Below are 24438 nucleotides of genomic sequence, written 5' to 3'. Positions count from 1 at the left end.
GAATATAGATTGGGCACCAATTGGGGAGTTTAGCTGTCCTCGGATGCTATGTACTTTTGAACTATGTTATGCACAGTGCACGCATTTTTACATCTTAGGATGGCTACTAAACTAATATGCACTTTAATCAGATATGTTCAGCATTGATTATATGTTTTTATGCTGTTTTTATCATGTGTATGGTAATTGAATATGTGTTTATTAAAGATTGATTGAACAATTTTTTATGCTCCTTGACCTGATCTATCCCCACATTTAGCTCCTTTCCAGTGAGCAGTTCATTCCATTGATCTATTCTATGGCTTCATTCACATGAACCCTCTTCCCCTCTGGTTGGTGTGTTTTGGTTTGATCCAGGTGGACAGGACACGGCCATCACATTTAGATCCAGTTACTGGGGGTGGACCAGCGCGGGAGGATCATCTGGATGAGGGGTCTTCGGGGAGTAGAAGTGGGGCACTGGATGGTGATACACAGTATCCCAATGCCTGTAACACCTTTTCCCATCCTACCAGGAAGGATACCTAGGAACTCAATCCCCCCGCCGTTCCAGACGCAAACACTTTCTCACGGACAGTTCACCATGAGCGACAACAGGCTAACACCAGAGTCGTGTACCTGACATGTCCCAATACAATGGTCAGGCAAGGTCAGGCAATTACAGATCATTACACACGCCTGACTTCCATCACACTTCCCCACACGGCTAAAAAGCAGAGCTCGAAAGCAAACTCTGAGCGAGGAAAGGCACACAAGGAAACAGCAGTTCCAAGATGGAAGTTTAATACAAGGACGAAGATGGTGAGACCAGAGCGGGTTGCAAGGAGAGAAATGCCCTTGACCTTTAAAGACTGTTACTTTCGCGAACCTTGTAAAGCAAGAAGCCTAAGACCGTGAACTAAAGCTGAGCAAACCTACACTGTGCATCGAAGGTACCCGGGGCACTCCTGCATCGATAACCACGGCGGGGAGGAATGACTGCCGCCATGGTACTGTCCTTGGCTCCTACAACAAAGCAGCATCTGTAAAGACAGCACAGTCAGTGAGTCAGAGAAACTGATACCAAACCAGCTTGTGTTTGAACCAAGGTTGCAAGCGGACACATTGCACGAAGAAATCTAAAGAGGAGAGTGTGTGAGACGCATGTGATGAGCGGAGCGGATATAATTGGAAACCGAAGGAGTGAATGAACTTTGGGGAAGCCAAACGAGATACCATATACAGAGTGGTCCAGCACCACGTGGGTGCTCATTCCAAGGTCTATGTTAGGTACCCAACTGAATGGCGACTATATTGTAAAACGGAAGTTTGTATCGAAGTGGACCTGCAATGGGTCAAGCTAAACTCTGTGCACAGTCAAAAGTCTTCAATAAACCAAGTTGAAGTACAATTGGTCCAAGCGTGGCTGAGGGCGACTGATTGGAAAAGGGAGCAGATCTGGGCCTGGGTGAGGGGGATTCGGGGTGAACCGCCAGTCACCAAAGAAAACTAATATTCTCTGAACTTTGTAAAAAGTAGGATCTGAGCCCGGCTGAGGGGCATCCGGGGTGAACCATGAGTCACCAAAGAAAACAAATATTCTCTGAACTTTGTCAAAAGTAGGATCTGAGCCTGGCTAAGGAGGATCCAAGGTGAAGCACCAGAGTTGAATACTTATAAGAAAGAACAAAACTGTGCATCTTAATTATGTGTGCATCAGGCCCTCTGAATCAAGAGACTTTGATGAGAAAAGAGACTTGGACACAGAAGGCCCTGCTGCTGGAAATAGAACTGTATCCTGGTGCCGAAGAAGCCAGAGTGTGTGCTTTGCTCTAGTGAACCGCCTTACCCCATGCTGAAAACGTGGGCAAAGGAGGCCAACGGGCTCGAACATCCTGACATATTATTTTGTGAACACTCTTTCTTTTTCATGAACATTCCCCCAAACTATTTGTAAATTAGCAGTAAAGTAGTATAGGCCCTTTTATTTTGTCAAGACTCCACTAGGACTGCATTATTATTATTTGATGGTCGTAGCTTGCTCCCATCTGCAGATTTAGGTTTAGATAGGCGTTGATCACCCTTTGTGAAAGTTCAATAAACACCCTTGAACTGTGGTCACTTGTGTCTGTCTTACTGTTGATACCATGCCTTCCATACACAACCCAACCTGATGGCCTGCAGTTCCAACAAGTTGATGTGTTCTCGTGCCACACAAAGGAACCAAAGACAGCTCACTGTCCGATCCCCCAGATGGGCAAACCAATCACTCAGGGGCGCATGAGTCACAATGGTCTGTGTGGCCAGGGTTGTTGCAAGGGTTCCCCCCTAGATAGTTGGGCCCTTGGAGCAACCAAATTAGAACCTAAGACACCTTGCTGCAGACCAAGAAGACGTCTGACATGTTGCCCCGAAATTGAGATCACGGACTCTGAAGCAGACACTGGAGCTATTGCATGTGCAGCCAAGCCTCTGGCGCCAACAAAATGGAGGAGGCTAAAGGCCCAGAAGCGGCAGAAAAGAGGCCTGGAATAGACTTCGAGACTGATACACATCAACCATTTCTGAGATGTCTGCAACTCGCTCCTCAGCAGGAAATGCCCTACCTGTGCAAGTGCCCAGCACTGCTCCAATGAACTGGAGTGACTGGAATGGGAAATCTGAAAATTCTTGTGATTCAGAGAGAAGCCCAAGCTATGCAAAAGCCAACATGTGTGGCACAAGTCTTCCATCACAAATTTTGGAGAGCAAGCTTGAATGAGCCAATCATCCAGAAAGGGAGACTTGAATTCTCTCCCTCCTGAGAAGAGCGGCCACCATGGCCAGCAGCTTGGTAAGTACCCTTGTGCTAAGGAAAGTTCAAAGAACAGGACCCAGAACTGGGAATGGGCACCCAGAACTGGAAATGGGCACCCAGAACTATGAACCACAGGTACCTCCTGTTCTTACAATGGATTGGCAAATGGAAGTAGATGTCCTGCAGTTGCAGTGACATCAGCCAGTCCTTCGAAATTGAGGGCATGGAGGATGTTACAAGAAGGACTGTAAGGAAGTCATAGTATCAACAGTAAGACAGACAGAAGTGACCACAGTTCAAGGGTGTTTATTAAATATTAATTAAGTTGGAAAAACACCTATCTAATCCTAAATCTAAAGATGGGAGCAAGCGGACTCCCATGCCCTTCTGAGTGGGCCAAAAGTCACAACCCCTCTATGTGGAGGTGGCAGGCTGTTTAACAGCTAAACCCAGAGGGTATCCGTGGTCTTGAAGGCCTTAAATGTCTCGACAGTCTCATACCCTTACACACCAAGACATGCTTTTACCATCAAACAGCATGTCAAGCATTTTGGCTTCGGCATCCGGAGCAATGCCTGAAGTCCTCACTCAAGAATGCCTGCATATGATTTATCCTGTGCCTTTGCAAGGGCAACAGAGTACACTGTGTCAGGAGTAGATTTAAGTATGTGACTTGCTACCTCCTTACTGTCTTACACCAGAGAGGAAACCCCATTTGTATTTCCTGGATAGGCAGATTGTCATCCCCATCAGAGATTATGTCCCACAAGGTTTGGGTGAATTTAGCAAGAGCATAGATGGCATTAATAGCTCTTTATGCCAGACTGCCCAAAGCAAAACTATGTGGCCCCAGGCATCCAGTTCTACTGTACCTGTCTGGGGGTGGGGAAGGAAAAGAAGTTGGCTTTGACCCAAGAGTAGAGGTTTGAACCACTAGGCTCTCATGAGTAGGGTGAGTGGACAAAATCCCTGGGTCAGAGGGAGCTGGCCTGGGTTTTTTGGCAAGATCACGGTCATGCATAACAGGGGCAACCACAGCAGGGTTAAAATCTAAGGTCTCTTTGAAGAGCCTTCTCCCGATATGTCTGTCAGCTCAAAGTGACCAATTGGTCTTTTCGGTGCAGCTAGCCCCATAGGCTCCATCATTTTGGAAATGGTTTTCTGGAAAGAAGCATGAGGTTTACTGTAGGTGGTGGCTGGCAAAAAAAGTCACGTTTCCGGGTGGGGTGTCTAATCCACTGGCAAACCGGAAGCCAGGCCAGCTAGGTGGATGCCATGGTTGTAAAACATCTCAGGAAAATCATGGCCTGCACTAGAATCCAGGGGCTCAAATCCATGAGATGGCTGACGCAGCTCCATTGAATTTCTGATTGAATATCTGACCCATCTTTAAAATGAACTTGCTGTGAGAAGCCAGCGGGTATGCAGTGGTATGCCTAGGAGGTGCCCAAGCCAACTTCAACAAGCACAGTGGGGCCTAACTCTACAACTGGCCTGGGCAAAGATGTCAAGTATCTTGAGTTTGAATTCTTCCCACTGTCTAAGTGAAGAAGACCTAGTCAGTAAAGGTAGCTAGCTAGGTGATAACTTTTCTGAGGCCTCATCTGCACTCATGGAATGGGAGTGTGGGGAAAGGAGAAGAATGATGTCTAGATCCACTGGAAGAGCAGGACCTCTTCCTGTGCCTTTTTGTCCTTGCCCACATTGCCCCAGCCTAGCCCCTTCCTACCAGCGCTAGCACCAGCAGGCCACCCTGCATGACACACAGCCAATACTGTGCAGCGCACAGGTATAGACTGACTATTCCACCTCACAGCCCACCCTCAGCCAACAGCCGCCCCTAAAGAGGTTCTCCCCCACTGGTACACTAAAACGCAATTCTTTTCTGAGTTACCATACCTCAGTCACCAGCCCCTCCCAACAACCCATGCTACCATTCACCCCTCAAACAACCATATGCAACACTGATCTGATTATCCCTAGCCCACACCAACCTCATTGTTCTTGTGCATCTTGCTCAACGCCAGATCAATTGTTGCCCACGCCCCTGACATCCATGATCTTATAACCTCGAATAATAAAGACATCCTGGCCATTACTGAATTTTGGCTCAACCCATCAGCTGCCCCATGCATTACCTATTGTGCTACCCTTAGGCTATGCTATACTCTGAGGAGATAGAACCTCTAGCAAGGGAGGCAGAGTCGCCTTTATTTAAAAGGATTCCGCCACACATCGTTCCATTGTGACCATCCCAATCTCACATTGTGAATCCATCTTTGCCAAACCCAATTGCTTGCCTAACTCTTCCATCTCCCTTCACCTTATCTATTGAGCTCGGGGAGCACTGGCCACATTTGAAGATGATCTCATCCAATTTAGCTCCGCCAACCGCAAACCTACCACTCTGCTCATCATCCTGGTAGACTTTAATCTTGGTTTCAATGACCCCGTAGACACAGACGCCTCCAACCTTGTGAATGCCACTTCTGCCCTAGGCTGTACCCAACGTATTCTAAACCCTACCCACTCACAAGGACGCACCTTAGATTGGCTCCTGAACCACAACGCATGGACTGACCACTACATTATAACTTTCACTGTCCCTATCCCAAACAAACGCACCAAAACGTTCACCCTTCTACCCCACCTTTGCATGCAGTACCCGCAGCCTTACTAGTGATCGTCTTTTCCCCTTACTTAACACTCAGATACCCCTACACCATATTATCAACTCCCTTGTGGACCACTATAATTCCCTGCTAGTTAATGCTACCGCAGAGTCTGCTGCAGTCTTTTGGTCGTGACTGGGAGAGACTCTACAGCGTTTTGCTCCTGTATTCAGCATGGATTTTCATGATCTCTTGTCCTCTTTCTACCTCCACTAATTGCAGCTTGAAAATACCCAGCAAGCCGCGGAGCGGCCGCAGAGTCTTTTGGTCGTGACTGGGAGAGACTCTACAGCGTTTTGCCCCTGTATTCAGCGTGGATTTGCAAGATCTCTTGTCCTCTTTCTACCTCCACTAATTGCAGCTTGAAAATACCCAGCAAGCCGCAGAGCGGCCGCGGAGTCTGCTGCAGAGTCTTTTGGTCTTTAGGCTCTGCAGGCTCCGCGGCGCTCCCCACGACTCGCTCACATACAGACTTCAAAGAAGCTCCAAAGAACTCAGGAGAAGGACATCTTTCGAGTGGACCCTCTGCCCAGTTCAACGCTCCTCCTCCTGCTCGCCCGTCTGCATGGCGAGCGTGGTGAGCGAACCCCTCCCCCCTTCCCCGCTGCCCCGTGTCCCCGTCTGCCCCCCCCCGAAGAGCTACTCCCCAGCGCTCCCCTCCCCTGCCCTCCCCTCCCCTCCTGCCCTGCTCACCTGACATGGAGACCCAGCTCCGGCCCCTCTGCCCCCCTCCACGCCCGCCCGCTTCCTGCTACCTCAGTGACCTAAGCTCGTTCTTCGTAGGTCATCACTGTCCAGCGCCCCACGCTGTACTGCGACTTCCTTCTCCCATCCCCTCACACAAACCTCCAAAATCCCTACACCGCCCCGCGCGACAACAACACCACGTCCACTCGTTACCGCCAACCAACCCAATGGCAACAAGATCCCTGTTACGATTCCTTTATTCCTTACCAGCGAAATAAGTAGACAACGTCTGCATTGCCTCGGCCTCGCTCTCCCCCTCGTGAACTTCGCTGACAGCGATCTCCTAGTAAATTAAACGACGACAATTACTATACCCCCACTGATTGGACTCCTCTTCTCTTCTGCCGACTCCTGCTGCCAATGCTTTTCTGGGTGGAGAAGGACCTACACCTCCTGTACTTGCACCGCCTTGACTCCGTTCCTCTGCATAACCTCTGACCCTCTACGTGAATCACCATTCCGCTCTAGCTACAATCACAGATTGCAACCGTTTCCCCTTCTTTTATTCTTCTTGGAACTACGCGGATCTCATTGCTATTTGAGTAAACTACCGCTACACTCGAATACACTATCTGGGTCCCACTACCCAAACCACCTATACAGACTAGTACCCAAGCCTGTATCCTGCTAGAATACCATCCTACCTCTTTAATATGCATACCAGCAAGAAGAAGATTCTACCACCGTCTCAAGTGGACTACCTTTACCTGCTGAGAGACCGAAAGGGTCACTCCCTTGGATCTCAACAGTGTTTTTCAAAACCTGCCCCACAGGAGACCAGAAGGGTTCATCCCTTGGATCCTGTCATTGGCAGGCTTAGTGATAAATCCCAATTCAGCCCATAGCGGCCAAATCTGCTGAGAGACCGAAAGGGCTTGTCCCTTGGATCTCAACAGAGTGCTTCAAAGCTCAACATATAGGAGACCGAAAGAGCCCGCCTCTTGGATCCTATACTCTACAACTGCAACTCCAGGCTACAATCTTCTTATATAGCATCCAAACCTGCTGAGAGACCGAAAGGAATTCTTCCTTGGATCTCAACAGAGACCTCCCTGCATCCACTTCATAGGAGACAGACCCGCTCGTTGGATATAGATCTCCACCTAGGCGATCAAAAGTCCACGCCCTATGGAACTGGACAAGATCTACACGACAGACTGTGACACAGGCCATAGACCAAACAACGAAGAAATGTCGGCAACCCGAACCAGGCCAGAATCAGTTGTAAGGCCTAAAACAAGACAGAGATCTAAACTCAACATAGCAGCTACGTCCCCCTTGGACGCTTTGCAATTAACTTTGGAACAATCACTCTCCAGAGTACAGCCAACAAAACCTGTACTGAATCACCATAATCAAAACCCAGCTGGAAGCCCTGAGCAACCCCTCAGTAAAGACGATCTTTTAAATTTAGCAACCAAAGCGACAAACCAGATGAATGATCAACCAACTGAATTGAATCAGATTAACATACAAGCACAAATTCATAATAGCATCACTGCAACCGAACATCACATCATGCAAGTCTTAGATATCAACAATGACCACGACATGGCCTCTGATCGACCAGGCACCGTTGCTGTTCAACTACCCGATGAGTCTCGTCTATTAGAAGACCTCCCACGAAGGCATGAAGAACAGGATTGTCAATCAGCACCGACGCCTCACAAATCACACCGGCTTCATCAATCAGACACACATGAAACGGTAGAAAATGAAAAACTTGATCCTATTACAACCGATATGATGTTCGACGATCCCCCGCAACAGACCAGCAATATGAACTCTTCAACTCTCCAACCACGACCGTCACCGCCACCACGAAATACACCGATCAACAGTGTACAAAATTTTAACCCACGCATAACTCATCTGGTGAACGCAGAAAATCCACGGAAGACTGAGAAAGCCACAAAGACCCATGAAGCTGCTAACTCTCAACCAAAACCAATACGAATCAACAGCATCGTAGGAGCTCTTCCTACTGGCGAGTCCCAACAACTGAATAAGGAAAAAGAAAGAATAAGCGATTGTGACATTAACACATCCAACAGCCACCTCCCCAATAAAACACAACTAGCGGAAACCGGAAAAAGCTCTAACACCTATGAAGTTGTCAAATCACAATCGGACGAATCAAGAACCACTACTAGCCTACAAAACCCACCAAACAACTTAACACAACAAACGAAAAAGGAAAAAGCAAGACTAGCCAAACTGGCATGTTTACATACTCATAACTCAAACAAATTTCCTCAAGCTCCAGAAAATGCAAATAAGCAGATCATAACCAACGCAAAAAGACTATCATTGGCTATAACGGAGATCGAATCAATCATGCTAAATCTTGACAAACTAAAAGAAATATTCGGCTCAATACAGGGAACCAATCAATCAGACCTCACCTCAACTCCCTGCCTTACACAACAAATTAGAAAAAGACTGATCAAAAACAAATTCAAGACAAACAAAACAGGAAACAATAACATCCCCTCCCGATTCATCTATGAAACAGATGAATCTTTCTATACACCTGATCCCACGACCAAATTTGATCAGTGCATGCCCCTACCGGGCTCATCGGAAATCAGATCCACCATTTCAACGACTAACAAAACTGAACACGAGGATCATACCGTCCCTAGGATTCCGACTACCATGCTCGATCTTCAAAATATGCTCATCACAATACTCTCTCAGACGATGATACCGTTTATGAAGCTACATGAAACCATGAACGACAATATAAAGGATCAAGCCACCCTATTAGCAATGATTCACTCTAAACAGATCCACACTGAGAACTTTCTAACTACAATAGAATTGCGGCTTAACTTGGAAGCGGAACAATCCAATCAATGGCAACAACGCCTAGCTGAATTGGCAAGAAGTGATCGACAGGAAAAAAACAATCTAAATATAGAACTACTAACTTTACTTAAAGTGCAGCAACAACACCAACTAACACAGAAAACAGATATTTCGAGCAACCAACTCCAATTAGCTGCTCAACCAATTGAGACACCTAAGCAAACAAATAGAGGAGAACAACCGGCCGGCACAAATGCCACACAACAGCAATCCAATTCTGCCACAACCCTATATTCAGACACTGAAGATGCCAATTGAATAACCAAAACCACAGCAGCTCAGTATCAGATCTTTTCAAAAGAAAAACCAGGCTCTATCGCGAAAGCAGCACAGCCTAAAGCAATCACAAAAAGACAAACAGGCTCTAGAGCATTTCTCAGAACAATAAAAATAACAGAAAAACCGCCACCGACAACAACAGAAAAGACGCAGAAACAAACCCATCACTCACTCACAGAGAAGATAATAGTCTGTCCGACAAAGGACTTGAAAATTCTTAATCCACACCGACAAACCGCAGAATTTTCAATACACGAACAACCAGAAGAACGGTCTGAACAAGTCCTCCAAGACGACGACCTTTTGAACCTCTCAACCCATGAACAGCATGAAACAGAAGACACTCACCCATCTACACATCCGGCAACGCACTCAAGCTTCATAATATTAGACGAATATAACACCGCCCACGATCCTCAACCGATACACACATATGAAGAAATTTCAGAGGGCTCTCTACACGAAACTCAAACAACATTTCTCAACCACAGTTCTTGTGTCTCCTTACTACCAGAATCCTACGATCAAGTATCAGATGGTTCCTTCAGTTCGCTCACAGTATCCGACATTGACTGTTCCTTTCCCTCTTTTGTAAACCCGCTACAACAAAATCAAATCTACGAAGTCCACATTGAAAACAACATCAACAGAGCAGAACCATTAATACTGAACAGAACAAACACCCTTCGCCTATTTGGAGCAATTCCACAACGACAACATATAACAACAAACATGATTCAGCTTATAACCTTCAAAGATGACAAGCTGTTAGACAAGATCGTCGCTGAACTTGCTGATCCCCATGACCAAGAACTAATCATATCAAAACACGCACAACTACTCAAATTAGGATTCAATTGTTGGGCCTCCACAACAACAAGAAAGCATCCTGTGAGAAGGCAGACGATCAACCATAGCAAAAAGCAATCAGAGAAAAAAGTAAACTCGACTTACGCTGCAAAACCAGAAGAATGGAACACATTAAATCGACCGTTCAAAAGAATCTATGAGATAGAATTATCATTTACAGAAACTCTATCCTCAAGAAGCACAGTGTACTCCGAATCATAACAACTGAAGAACACAGAAATCACATGGTCACTCTGTTCATGGAATACAGTTGGAAACCTGCATTTGTTCACTCAGCCCTCTAATGACCATGAAAATTTCCTTATCATATGTCTCCAAGAGACTTGGATCAGCGAACCGCCAGCACGCGATGGGTTGCTGGCCTTTCTAAACAATGCTATAACTAAAAAACAAGGAAAGCCAGCTTCAGGCCTAATTACATTGATCAAAACAACCCCTCAATGGAAATTTCTGGCGAACGAAAATATCAACCCTTGGATCCAATTAACAATAATATCAACGATGATGAAAAATCCAAAGAAAAAAACTGAGGAAACAAAAATTGCTATTCTGAATCTATACTGGAATCCTGCAGCTATCACTACCGATGTATTTATCGATGATGTCTTCATCACTATCGATAATTTAACTGGAACCTACCACAACCTAGAAATAATCCTTTGCGGAGATCTCAACATCCACCTAATCGCACAAAATGGTACTCCACGACCTCCTGAGCAACTTTCACCTAAAGCAACAAGATGGATGAACAAAATATTGACGCAAGATCTCACGCTCTTAAACCATGCAAGGAACAATCCTACTCCGTTCGTTCCAACCTGGGCTAGAGGTTCTTCAGTCACAATCATTGATTGTATATTTCTGTCACAAAATCTGCAAGAATCGGTCAACTCAGCTCAAACGATATTCTGTGAAGACAGTGATCATAACAAGCTAACAGCACTTTCGCATCCTGTGATTAAACAAGACACACTCATGAAAACACCTACATTTGAACTCGAAGGAATGTCCTCAAGACTCCGAATTCCACAAACAGCGATATCATCATTACCTATGAAACTACTTGCCTCCACTAAGACAGATCTCAAAAAACTGAATTACGAGTGGATCCTGCTTCCTTTCAAACAAACAGTCAAAAATTGCCCAAAAAGAAGTCACCTACACACATACAATTGTGAAATTGCAGAAAAAAAGAAGGTCCTTGCAAAATCGTTAAGACTCCTGAAGAAAAATAAAACAGAAAATAATACCCAGATCTCAAAATTAAAACAAGAATATAACAACTGGAAAAAAATCGCAAAAATCGATCTTGCTGCAAATGGATGCGGAAACTATAATGAAAACATACCAATCAAATAACACGAGGGAACTCTGGAATTTATTGAACAACAACCCTCAAAAACAACAAAAGCTAACGGCCAACGTATCACAACAAACATGGATCACCCATTTTTTGACCATCTATGAGGACCGATCACACCGATCAGCAGAAGATCCAATCAACAAACCAAAATGGACAGTATCTGTCCCGTATGATGACCTCTTATCCATGATCAAACAGCTTAATTCATCAAGAGCACCTGGTCCTGATGGCCTAACAAACGCTGTACTAAAACAAGATCCCTCGGCCTGGGCAAACTTTATGTGTCAGATAAGTGACATTATAAATACACACAACCAAATCCCAACAACATGGAGAACGGCAACAATAGTCCCGATTCACAAACAGGGACCCCGCGATTTACCACAGAGCTTCCGCCCAATTGCTCTCTTGGACCCTCTTGGAAAACTTTTTGCAACAGCACTTCTGCGACAACTCACTTCTTGGGCCACCTGTAACGGACGATTCTCAACACGACAGACAGGTTTCACTCCGAATGTCGGTACGAACATCAACCTATTACTATTACATCTCATCAAATACGAAGCAATCAACAATAAGAACACGATCTATGCGGCATTCATCGACCTAAAGATGGCCTTTGACGCCATACCACGACAAAAGCTCTGGACAAAACTTAAAACATGGAATTGTCCTTCAAACATTTTGGAACCAATCATTTTACTTTACTCACAAACCTCAATAAAAGTGAGACTGACAAAACAAGGTTTGACTACCAACCCAATACCCACATCGAACGGCCTACAGCAAGGTTGCCCTTTAGCAGCAACTCTTTACAACCTCTTTACATCAGTTATTGATCAACATTTGACAAGCATTCAAACTAATCCACCGAAAATAAATTCAATACCAGTACCTCTTATGGCATATGCAGATGATATCATCCTGCTTGACAAAACTTCCTCCGGACTACAAGCTGCTTTGACATTACTCAGCAACTACATGAATGAAAATGAATTAACAATTAACATCTCTAAAACAAAGACCATGCAGTTAACGAAACTACAATCAAAACCAAAACAACAACCTTATTTTAATATCAATGGACTACGATTAGAAAATGTCACAATGTTTAAATACCTAGGCATACTAATCAATCAATCAAAGACCGAAGCACAATGGCTGGACAAAGTAGAACAAAAGGCTCAAACACTGGCACGGCAAGAATGCATTCTCCACAGGAAATATGGGAGATTTTAATTTAAACCGATCATTGCGTACTACCGGCAAAAATATATTCCGATAATGACATACGGAACTGAAGTAATGATGAACACAGTAAACTGGGTGAAATTCGAGTCAATCTTCTGGCGCAAGATACTATCTCTCTCACATTCATATCCAATGCCGAGAATACGATATGAACTAGCAACACAATCCATCGGATCTATCGTATACTGGAAACGACTAGATATCTATCGCAAAATACTATCGGATGCCAAAACCCCTGCTATTCAAATCCTGAAAACCCAAATAAATACCTTTAACAACACAGTGTTAGAAAAATGGAAAAAATCTATTACTAAAGAAATGGAGCAGGAAGAGATTTCAGAGGAACTCTTAATCATGCGCCCCCAACATGCCAAAACCAAACTGCTACAGAACGACTGGATCAAAACCATCCAACAGAAAAACACCTACAAACAAACGCTCCAATGTAACAAAGACAACAGAAAAATACATGAACCACAGCCGTACCTGCTATTATTTCCTGATCAAACCATCAGATCAACAATTATAACAATCCGGCTGAACATCTTACCAACAAAATCCTACCTCGCTATAACACAACAAATCCCGAAAGAACAAAATTTCTGTCGCTTTTGCAAAATTGAAACCACACCGGAAACCATATTCCATCTGGTTATGGAATGCCAGTCACTTGCTCACCAACGCAACTAATTTGGCTCTTACTTTGATCTGGCTACACAACAAATGAACACAGAAGAAAGATGGGCTACCATTCTCAGTGGAACCAACAACAAATACATATATGCAATCGCCCCCTTTCTGTCCAGTATCCTTGATCTAAACGGGAAAAAACTTTGAACTATACCAGAGCCTGGTTGTCATCTTTCTCTTTTTTTTTTCTTTTTTATTTCTCTCACGCCACTCTTTCTAATTTTATTACCCCACACATCTTTCACAACGATGGAAAAGTTTGAGAAACAAACTAAAACATCAAAAAAAAAATGCTATCGATTTCCTGGCCCCACTCAAGCAGTGCAAAACAAAAAATACCAGCCAAACAAATACCTGGTTCACTATGGAACTCTATGCGTTACGTGCAAAAAACCGAGCAGAAGACGCAGCCTGACAGAAGGTCCCTACTACAGCTAACAAAGCCATCTTCCTAGATGTTAAGAAGGATTTCTGAACTCTGTCCAGGAGGGGAAGAGGTTCAGAAGGCCAACCTAGTTTCTTGGAACAGGGTAACCTCTGGACAAGCCAGACCAATCAGGGTAGCTATGGCAGGCAGTCAAGACTAAGGGCCTCATTACACGGATTGCGGTAAGGGAATAACGATACCGGTACGGGAATACCGGTATCGTTAAAAACCCTTCCCAATTACGACCCGGCCAACCGCAATTAGCGGCACCGCTAAGAACGGTGCCACTAATAGCGGCTAGTCCGCGGGCACGCGACCCCTCATCCCGAAAATAGCGGAATGGCGCTATTAGCATACCATCACAAGCCATGCAGACATGCTAATAGCGGCATGGAACAGCCCCAAAAAGCCCATACCAGCATGGCGTAAAAGAGAAATGAGCTGTGTTCCCACCTGCCTCCGGTGGACACAATCAGCACAGGTGGAGGCAATGGAGACTGTGGCAGCACAAAAGGAGCACACCACACCCCTTCCCACACCCCTTTCCACACCAAGATGGTTCCAATACTAGCAGCATTACATGGGCTGGAGGACATGATTGCATTGCAGCACCACCAACAACAACAGGCAGCACAGAGGAGATGCAGGAGGAGGAGGAGGAGGGCGGGACAGGCGCAGCAAGCCCCACCAGTGCACCTAGTAATACTACAGAGGCAGCCAGCAATCCCCAGGATCCGAGCCAGTCCATTCAACCTAACCCCTGAGCAGATACCATCACCAGCATCGTGGACATGATACATGGCGACATTGTGAGCCTCATAGACATCCGAACTGCCACCCCCCCCTCTACTGAAGGTGGTAACTGTGCTCCACTTCCTGGCCACAGGCACCTACCAGCATACAGTAGGGCAGATGCATGGCATCTCACAACCAGTATTCTCACGCACGCTGACTCAGGTGCTCGAAGCCCTCCTCAAGCACACAAGTGAACACATATCCCTGCCACAGACTGCCCAGGAGATCTCCCACACCAAAGTTGGCTTCTATTCACTAGCAGGCATCCCAAGTTGCATTGGGGCCATCGACTGCACCCATGTGGAATTGAGGTCCCACATTACAATGAAGTAGCCTACCAAAACAGAAAGCAATTCCACTCCATCAATGTCCAAATGGTATGTGACCCAAACAAGATAATCACACATTGTTGTGCCCGATATCCCGGATCAACCCATGATTTAATTGTCCTGCGGAACTCAACAATACCACACTACATGGAGCGACAAGCCGGACAACGTTTGTGGCTACTTGGTGAGTAGCAGAGCAAGCACATGGCAGTGTGATGTGGGTTGTGATTGGGGGGGAGAAGAGATGCATACTCCAACTGGGTGTGATTCGGGGGGGAAGAGATGCATACTCCAACTGGGTGTGATTGGGGGGGGAGAGATGCATACTCCAACTGGGTGTGTTTGGGGGGGGAAGAGACGCATACTCCAACTGGGTGTGATTGGGGGGGGGGGTGCATACTCCAACTTGGTGTGATTGGGGGGGGGGGAGATACATACTCCACCTGGGTGTGATTGGGGGGGGGGAGATGCATACTCCAACTGGGTGTGATTGGGGGGGGAAGAGATGCATACTCCAACTGGGTGTGATTGCGGGGGGGAAGAGATGCAAACTCCAACTGGGTGTGGACTGTCATCTGTAGAACAAATGGACATACAGATGTAGGCCAATGTCCACCAAGGCAGGCCACAATTGACCGGAAACAAAACAACATGCAATTTGAAGCAGCACAACATTGAAAACAATGCAAGATGTCAAACATGACACATCCATCCACATGCACATTGCACATCATACCACACCCCATATGACACAAATCAGCAACATGGCACCAATATGCGATTAGAAAATTTGCGCTGCACAACATCACTACAGCTATGCGCCCTTGAGTGCTTACAAAGGAATCACCTCTAGCCATTGTAATGAACCACACCCCACACCACCACTGAGGTGACGCTTCACAGCATGGCAACATCGATTTCAGAATGGCAGTACACTAGCAGTGTGGTACCAATTTTGCCTGGACCCAGGAACACCTAAGACCTGTCCACACCCAGGACATGTCAATTACTGGCGGAGGCATGCATGGTGCATGCCCACTTGCAGGGACTAGCTCACCTTCTCACATTGCAGTTACACAGGTTGTCTCCATGCATATTGGGATTCGTGGATGCCAATCACAATGCAAACTGGATTAGTGTGATATGTACAGGTTGCACTTGAGGTGAACAGTAACACGTCCCCATTGTTCCACCCATGCAGGTGATGCTGGCTATCCCCTGAAGAGGTGGCTCCTTACCCCTGTAAGGAACCCACAGAACAGGCACGAAGAGGAATACAATCGTGCACATACCTGTACCCGCGTCGTGATTGAGCAGACATTTGGCCTCTTGAAGACACGGTTCCGGTACCTAAGCAGGTCAGGTGGGGCTCTCCTGTACGGCCATGAGAAGGTGGCCAAGATCACCATGGCATGTGTCATGCTTCACAATATGTGTATCAGACGGAATGTGCCACTGCCCCCTGACGTTGAAATGCAACCACCTGATGAGGATGATGATGGGGATGAGGCGGGAGGGGACGGGGCTGCAGGTCATGCAAGAGGCGATGCCCAGGAGGCACGCGATGTGAGTCAGCATCTGATCAACCAAATATTCTGAATCACATGGTTCAACTCTGTTGGATGGATGTGGGTATCAGTGCACTGGTGTTTGTGGTGAAGCGCACAATGGGCCCTGTCCCCCAATAAAGTTCACATACACAATGATGAAGTCCAAGCCTGTGTCTTAACTTGTCACCAGTGTATTAAACATATTTTGAGAAGAAAAAGTGCATGGCCCCGAATATGCAACCACACTTTCCTCCCTCCCCCCACAATACTCCCAAAACACCCTTTCCCCCCTCCCCCCACAACACTCCCAAAACACCCTTTCTCCCCTCCCCCACAACACTCCCAAAACACCCTTCCCCCCCCCCCCTACAACACTCCCACAACACCCTTTCCCCCCTCCCCCCACAACACCCCCATGTGAGGCTTACACAACGTTGGTGTCCTGCTGCAAATGTGCCAGCTAGATCCTGCTGGCCCTACTTCCCATGCCCATCACCACCATTAGGAGGTTGGGAGGGTGTGCGCCTCATGGTGCGCAAGGAGCGGCGGTGAGGGCTTGTCTGCCTTGAACTTGCAGAGGAGGAGGTGCCTGGTTGTTCCTGTGGTGGTGGTGGGTACTGTTGGTCCATTGCATCCGCTATGCAGGTGAGGACCTGCCTCAGTTGTGCCATCTCCTCGCAGAGCCTGTTGGTGCAGGCTTCCATGCCCTCCCTCGACTGCCTAGCATCCTCCCTGAACTCCTCCCTCAGATGGGCTGCCTCATCACCATGCTGGCCAACCAGTGCTGTAATATCCTCCTGGCGCTGCCTGATGGTGGCCAGGTCATGGCCACTGTGTCCAGCTCGTGGGGTGGCTGCTGCACCTTGGTGTATGTCTCAGCCATCAGGTGAGGGCAGCTGTTGGCTCCAGCACCCTGCCAGACTGGCCATGGCTACTGGATCGTGGTGTTGGCCGTGGGCTTGCTTCTCTGCATCCTGGAGGCCTGGGGGTCTGCATTTGCATGGGCAAGTCACTGGTCTCCTCCACGTCAGACAGCGCGCAGTGGCTGCTGCCTCACCAGTCGAACTGGTGGCAGCAGAGAGTGGGCCCTCCGTGGGTGTTTCCTGTGTTGGGGGGATCACAGCAGTGGGTGCAGCAATTGTTGCAGCCGTAGCTTCAGGTCTTGGTGCAGTGGCTCTCTTGCTGTGTTTGCCCCTCTGCAGGTGCTCGCTCCTCCCTGTGCCCCTTGATGTGGTGGCGGTGTTCCCTGTCTCCTGTGCCCTGGCTTGTTTTTTGGCAGGGGGAGCCTGTGTAGCAGTGTCCTGCCCATCGCTGTCAGTCTGTGAGCCTGTGTGGGACAAAGAGGGGGATGGCATTGGTGATGGTTCAATGTGCTTCATGCAGATTTTGTTCATCATGCTGTTCTGTGCATTGGGACTTCATTGGTGGGCATTCAGGTCATGGGGCTGTTGGGTGGGTCATCCATGCATGGGTCTGTGTGGCACGTGTCTGTGGTGATGCGTGCATGTGTGTGTGTTGGGGTGTGACACTCACATGGGCAGGGTTGTGTGCATGTATGTTTGTGGCCACATCCATGAGGTGATTCGGGGCTCACATTTGGGGGGTGCCTCACCTTTCATAGTGCATTGTTTCATGTGTACACTCACCTCCATCTGATGTTGTGGGCGCACCACGCTCCATGTCCCTGACTCCCTCTGTGGATTCTACGCCAATCGTGCTGGCGCAGGTCTCCTCCCACTCCCTGAGTTTGATGGGGGAATCAGCGCCACCTCCTGTGGCCATGGCCAGCTTATTATTTGCAGACAGTATGCTGCGGACTCAGAGGCAGAGATCGTCCCACCGCTTCCTGCAGTCTTTAACGGTGCAGGTGGTGGTGCCCACCGCACTGACTTTCTGGGCCACCTCTGCCCAGATGGCCTTTTTTTTTTTAATCAGGGTCTCACGCTTCATGTCAATCGCGAATACAACATCCGCGTTTGCAGCAAGGGTCTCCGTCAGCATGATCAGCTCATTTGTGAATTTCTCCTTGCGCTGGCGATCTGCTGTTTTCTTGATTGCCTTGGGCATTGTGAGGGGATCCTTGATGCTTTGGTATGGCACCGGTGTGGAAACAGGTCCTGGGGGCACAGGATGGCAATGGATTGTGTTTTAAAAGATGACTGCCGTGCTCTTTCCCGTTCCTGTGCGATGATGCTATTTCCGTTTCCGCAATTTTACGGTAACCGCTAATAGTGGTGACCGCTATTTGCGTGTTGCTGGAGGTCGGAAGTGCTATCAGCGCTTTCGTCGGTGCCACTAAGGGTCTTTTTGGGGTCTTTAGCGGCATGGCGGTAGGGTCATTACCGGCATGGCGCTGTGCTCGTGTCCGCGTACTCGTAATGGCACGCATTTAGCGGCCTCTTGCTAAGGCGGACACGTTAATAGCGCCATGCCGGTAAGGGCAGTATTTTACTGCGTCCCGTGTAATGAGGCCCCAAGTCTCAGGAAGGGTGAGAGTGACTGAAGGACCTCAATGAGCACACAGAGCAAGGACACTAAATTACTCCAGACAGCAAATTACTCCAGACAGGTGCTATATTAAAAATATAGACATTTATTACAAGGCCTTTGTAACACAGACTATAGCAAAGAATCACAGTAAAACTAAGTAAACCAATACATCACACTCAATACAATCTATATACAAGACCAGGGGGGGGTCTAAAGGGGTGACTGCAAGAAATATGTTGACAACCTAGAGGGGAAGGAAACAGGTAGTGCAGTTAGTCTTTATGCCCAATTCAACATCAGATTTTCACCTAAGAGGCAGTCAAAGTCCTAAGAAGAGGGGAGCCTTGAGCTCAATAGTACATGTGTGCCAACGCACGCGGTTGTTCCAATGGGCAAAACAGGATCTCTTCAGGGGGCTCTCGCAGCTCGGGAAGGTGGATAAGGTGATGCACTATGCAAGAAGGACCTCCACTTGAAGGAAGAGGCAGTTCGAGAGTTCGGGATGGAGTCGCTATTTCGCAATAGCAGTGAACAGGCGAGGAGCCCCCAGGGGTCACTTGTGCGTAAAGTTGGGCTCTGGCACTTGGGGCCACCGGTTGGGGTAATGATTACTCACCAGTCCCTGAGGCAAGGAGACCCAAGCTTTGGCAGGTTAGTCCAATTCGGTTGCAGGTTCGACGGCGGCAAAAATTACATCTCAGCACCTTTTAGTTCCTGAGTTCCAGCGAGGATTCCCAAACGGGACAGTGGTGATTTCTCAGCTCCGGGTGGATGAATCGCCCCTGTTTCACTGCAGCAGGCTTCAGGGTCAAGAGTGTCACAAATGCAGCAGACTTGCAAAGGATGTTGCTGCAGCAGAGCAACACGGTCACCGCGTTTATTCTGGTCCGGCGCACTCTTCTCACTTCAGACCTGGTAATGCCAAGTGTACGAAATTCGGTGTGAGGGTGCCGTGGACACAGAGCTAGCAGTATACCAAGTGTCGAGGGCCTCCTCGAAACGACAGCGGAGACAGAGCAAAGGTCCTGCGTAATCTGGTCAACCAACTGGTTGGCCCAGGGGCACTTCCGAGAAAGCTTACTTGCAGGTTTTGGTGAAGGTGCCGAGAATAGATGGTCCCACTATTCCAATGGGTTGAAGTGTCTTCGCAGACCTTCTTGGACGACCAGATGCAGAGGGGTCCCCTGGGACGACAGCGGGCTCAGGGTGCCAAACCTTCCAGCCCGTCACCAGCGGTTCCTCGACTCAGCTTCGTAGTTGCAGGATACTTGGATCCTAGCCTTTGTTCAGTGAGAACTCAGGAGATCGACGTGGTACTGGTGTTTCCAGCCTCCTCTTATCCAAAGCTCCCTTTGCACCAAAACGGAGAGGACTCAATGGGAGATCTGCTCACACACACTCACTCCATACGTGGACCAATCACAGACCACTGTGGTCTCAGGCATTCAGGACACTCCAGACTCTCTGGCACCCAGGATGTGTATTGGGACCAGACATCCCAGCCCACATCCTGGAGGCGCACACACAAGGCATGCAGAAGCCCGCGAAAGCATTGGGATTTGTGGGAAAATGCATCACCAAATAAGGACTGTCCCTGGGCGACTCGACCTGGGGAAGGTGAAGGGGCAAGATGGCCAAAGGACAGGACAAATAACCTTGTGGCATGGCCATTTTGGAGCCAGGCCACCTATTTGTGTGAAATGTGTTTAACATGGCAGGAACGGGTTACAAAATAATGCGAAACGATAGCTGGCACCAGTCCTGTACATGACACATTTGCACAGTTCATAAAAAGTCCAGCGAGAGTATCTAGGGCCTTTGGAAATGACTATAGACCCAAGTGTGCTGTATGGTAAGATACATTGCACACTTGTTACATGTTGCCCAAAAGTTGCAACATGAGAAAAGGACAAAGGGAAACAAAGTCTGCCAGTACTGACTGTCTTAAGGGAATGTTAGTTTCCCCATAAAAAGTGAGCGAAAGCCCAGAGGAGTACAGCTGAAGCCTGTGCTTCTCTGGCAAAGTCAGTCAGTGGTGTCTAAACAACAGCAAAACGTTTGGGCGTTGACACATGGAGGGAACATTACGTACACATATGAAATCTTTCCTAACACTTGCCGCTCCCAGACTAAGGACAGGGGAACTAATCCACCCCTGGATGAGTCTCTTCATCAGGTCGGTTAAACATTCTGGACAACCCATCAGCATTGCTATGTTGGACACCTGGCCTATGCTCAATAGTGAAGTCAAAGCCTTGCAGACATATGGACCACCTAGGCAACTTTGGATTATGTCCCTTCATGTTCATTAGCCACTTTAAGGGCTTTTGGTCAGTTTGCACAGTGAAGTGGGTCCCATAGAGGTAGGGCCTCAGCTTCCTTAGCGCCCAAACAACAGAGAAACATTCTTTCTCTACTGTGGACCATCTGAGCTCTCTATCCTTAAGCTGGCAACTAATGAAGCCAATAGGGTGTTCTTTACCCTTCTCATCCTCTTGTGATAGTACAGCTCCTATCCCAGTGTCAGAGGCATCTGTCTGCACAATAAAAGGTCTTTGGTAATCAGTGGCCCTGAGAACAGAGGCCTGGCACAAGGAGTCTTTTAAGCATTTGAAGGCCTTCTCACACTCTTCAGACCAAGTTACCTTCTTGCGTTTCTTTGGACTAGTGAGAGCAGTCAGAAGGGCAGCTATGGTACCATAGTCTGCCATGGAATTTCTGTAGTACCCAGTGAGACCAAAAAGGCTCTCACTTGGATCTGTGTAGTGGGGGTAGGCCAGTCTTGTACTGCTTGTACTTTACTGGATAGAGGCTGTATCCTCCCTCCACCTACTTCATGTCCAAGGTAGACCACTGTTCCTTGTCCAATCTGGCACTTACTGGCCTTTATGGTAAAGTGGGCCTTCTGAAGAGCCTGTAACACAATCCTAAGGTGTTTCACACGGTCTTCCCAGGTGGCACTGAAAACTGCTATATCATCCAGATATGCAAGACAGAATTCATCCAATTCATTCAACACATGATTCACAAGCCTCTGGAATGTGGCAGGGGCATTCTTCAACCCATAAGACATTACCCTAAACTGGTAAAGACCCTCTGGTGTTGAGAAAGCTGTCTTCTCCTTGGCATGCTCTGCAAGGGCTATTTGCCAATAGCCGTCAGTGAGGTCAAACGTGCTGAGGTACTTGGAGGCACCCAAAGTATACACCAGCTCATCTGTTCTATGCAAGGGGTGTGCATCTGTCTTGGTGACAGCATTCAGATCCCTGTAATCCACACAGAACCTCAGTTCAGAAGTACCTGCTTTTGGAACCAACACCACTGGGCTGGACCAAGGACTACTGGATGGTTCAATCACCCCAAGATCCAACATCTTGTTGACCTCTGTCTTAATGTAAGACCTTACTTTGTCTGACATTCTGTATCCCCTACCTTTGGTGGGTACACTGTCTCCTGTGTCAATGTTATGTTTGCACCAAGGTATCAAACCAGGGGACTGTGAAAACAAGGGGGAATACTGCCTAAGCAAAGTTTTCACCGCAGACTGTTCATCAGAAGTCAGGTGAGGGGCCACTTGGACACTCTCAATGGAGCTGCCTGAAGGACTGCTTTGGAAGAGGTCAGGAAGAGGTTCAGACTCTTCTTCAACATCTGAAACCAACAGCAGTGCTGCGATTTCCACTCTTGGGATGAAAGCCTTCACCCAATTTACATAGAACACTTTTGGGGCCTGACCAGTCCTTCCAAGGTCCACTAAATAGTTGAACTCACCCAGTGACTCCACCACTGTGTAAGGGCCTGACTGCTTGTCCTGTAAAGCTCTAGGCCTTATAGGATTCATGATCAGGACTTGCTGACCAGGTGTGAAATTGATGAGGGAAGCTTTCTGGTCATACCAATGTTTCACCACATCTTGCCCTGCCTTCAACTTTTCACTACCCAGGCCCATCAGGAGTACCATCCTTTTTCGGAGTCCTAGCACATAGTCCACTACGTTGGTAGTTATGGGGGAAGTGGGCATCTCCCATCCCTCCTTGACTATGGCTAAGGGTCCCCTTACAGGGTGACCAAACAGATGTTCAAAGGGGCTGAAGCCAACACCCTCTTGTGGTACCTCTCTGTAGGCAAACAGTAAGCATGGTAACAGAAGATCCCATTTTCTTCTTTGGGGTTCTTCCAGAGCCCCAATCATGCTCTTCAAGGTCCTGTTAAACCGTTCCACTAGGCCATTGGTCTGTGGGTGATATGCAGAGGAAAACCTATAAGTGACCCCAAACTCCTTCCACATGGCCTGCATATACTTCGACATAAAGCTGCTGCCTCTGTCAGACACATCTTCTTTAGGGAAGCCAACCCTGGTAGAGATGCCAAGCAAGCTTTTGCAACTGACTTGGCAGTCAAAGTTCTTAATGGGATGGCCTCAGGATACCAGGTGGCATGGTCGACCAGCACCAGGATAAACCTATTGCCTGAGGATGTTTGAGGGTCAAGGGGACCAACAATGTCGATCCCTACCCTCTCAAATGGTACCCCACAACTGGGAGTGGTACCAATGGAGCTTGGATTGTTTAGCCACCCTTACCAGATAACTGGCAGGAGACACAACTCCTGCAGTGACTTTCTACTTGCACCCCCATCTTGGGCCAGTAAAAGTGCATGGATAACCTTTGCTTGGTTCTCTTGATTCCAAGGTGACCAGCAATGGGCACTTCATGCACCAACTGCAGGAGGAAGGGTCTTACAGCAACGGGAACCACCAACCTCCTATGGTCTCCTTCTGTAGACTCTGTAGGCTCACTATAAAGGAGCCCACCTTCCCAATAAACCCTGTGCTTCCCAGGAGGTTCACCCTCAAGCTGGGAGCAGGCTTGTCTCCTTAGGCCTTCCAGAGATGGGCACTCATGTTGGCTTTTACTAAATTCTTCCCTATCATGACCACCTTCCACTAACAAATCATTTAGTTCAGGATGGTCATGTGAGTCAATTATTTCAGGTATCACCACCTCCTCGTCAGGTCCTGGTGATTGACCAACTACCTCCACCTCAGTGGTAGGTGAGTTAGGGGGGAAGTTCTCTTTTCCTCTTTTGGATTTTCTGACTCCTTTAGCCTTGGGTTTCCCCTTTGGCTGGGGCATGGCATTGGTCTTGGCCAGTTCTGCCCTGGTTTGAGACCTTGTGCAGGGTCTTTCTATATCTCCCACAAGCCCTAAAGCTCTGAGATCATTTCCCAGCAAGACCTTTCCTGGGACATTCCTCTGTATGCTCATTGGAATTCTGACTGCTGTACCATTGATAGTAAGAGTAACAGGTATTACTGGGAACATGAGA

The 24438-nt window shown here is 47.6% G+C and overlaps 1 protein-coding gene across 5 annotated transcripts in view; it reads right to left on the bottom strand.

Annotated features, from left to right (window-relative positions):
- Positions 1–24438, bottom strand: part of LOC138526199 (cohesin subunit SA-2-like) — a 2217157-nt gene that overhangs the window by 457822 nt on the left and 1734897 nt on the right. The gene's annotated exons all lie outside the window — the stretch shown is intronic.

This window comes from Ambystoma mexicanum, chromosome 7p (assembly GCF_040938575.1).
Source record: "Ambystoma mexicanum isolate Mex_15411 chromosome 7p, UKY_AmexF1_1, whole genome shotgun sequence".
Taxonomy (NCBI): Eukaryota; Metazoa; Chordata; class Amphibia; order Caudata; family Ambystomatidae; genus Ambystoma; species Ambystoma mexicanum.
Note: the sequence above shows the minus strand (reverse complement) of the source record. Positions and strands in the feature narration are given on the sequence as shown.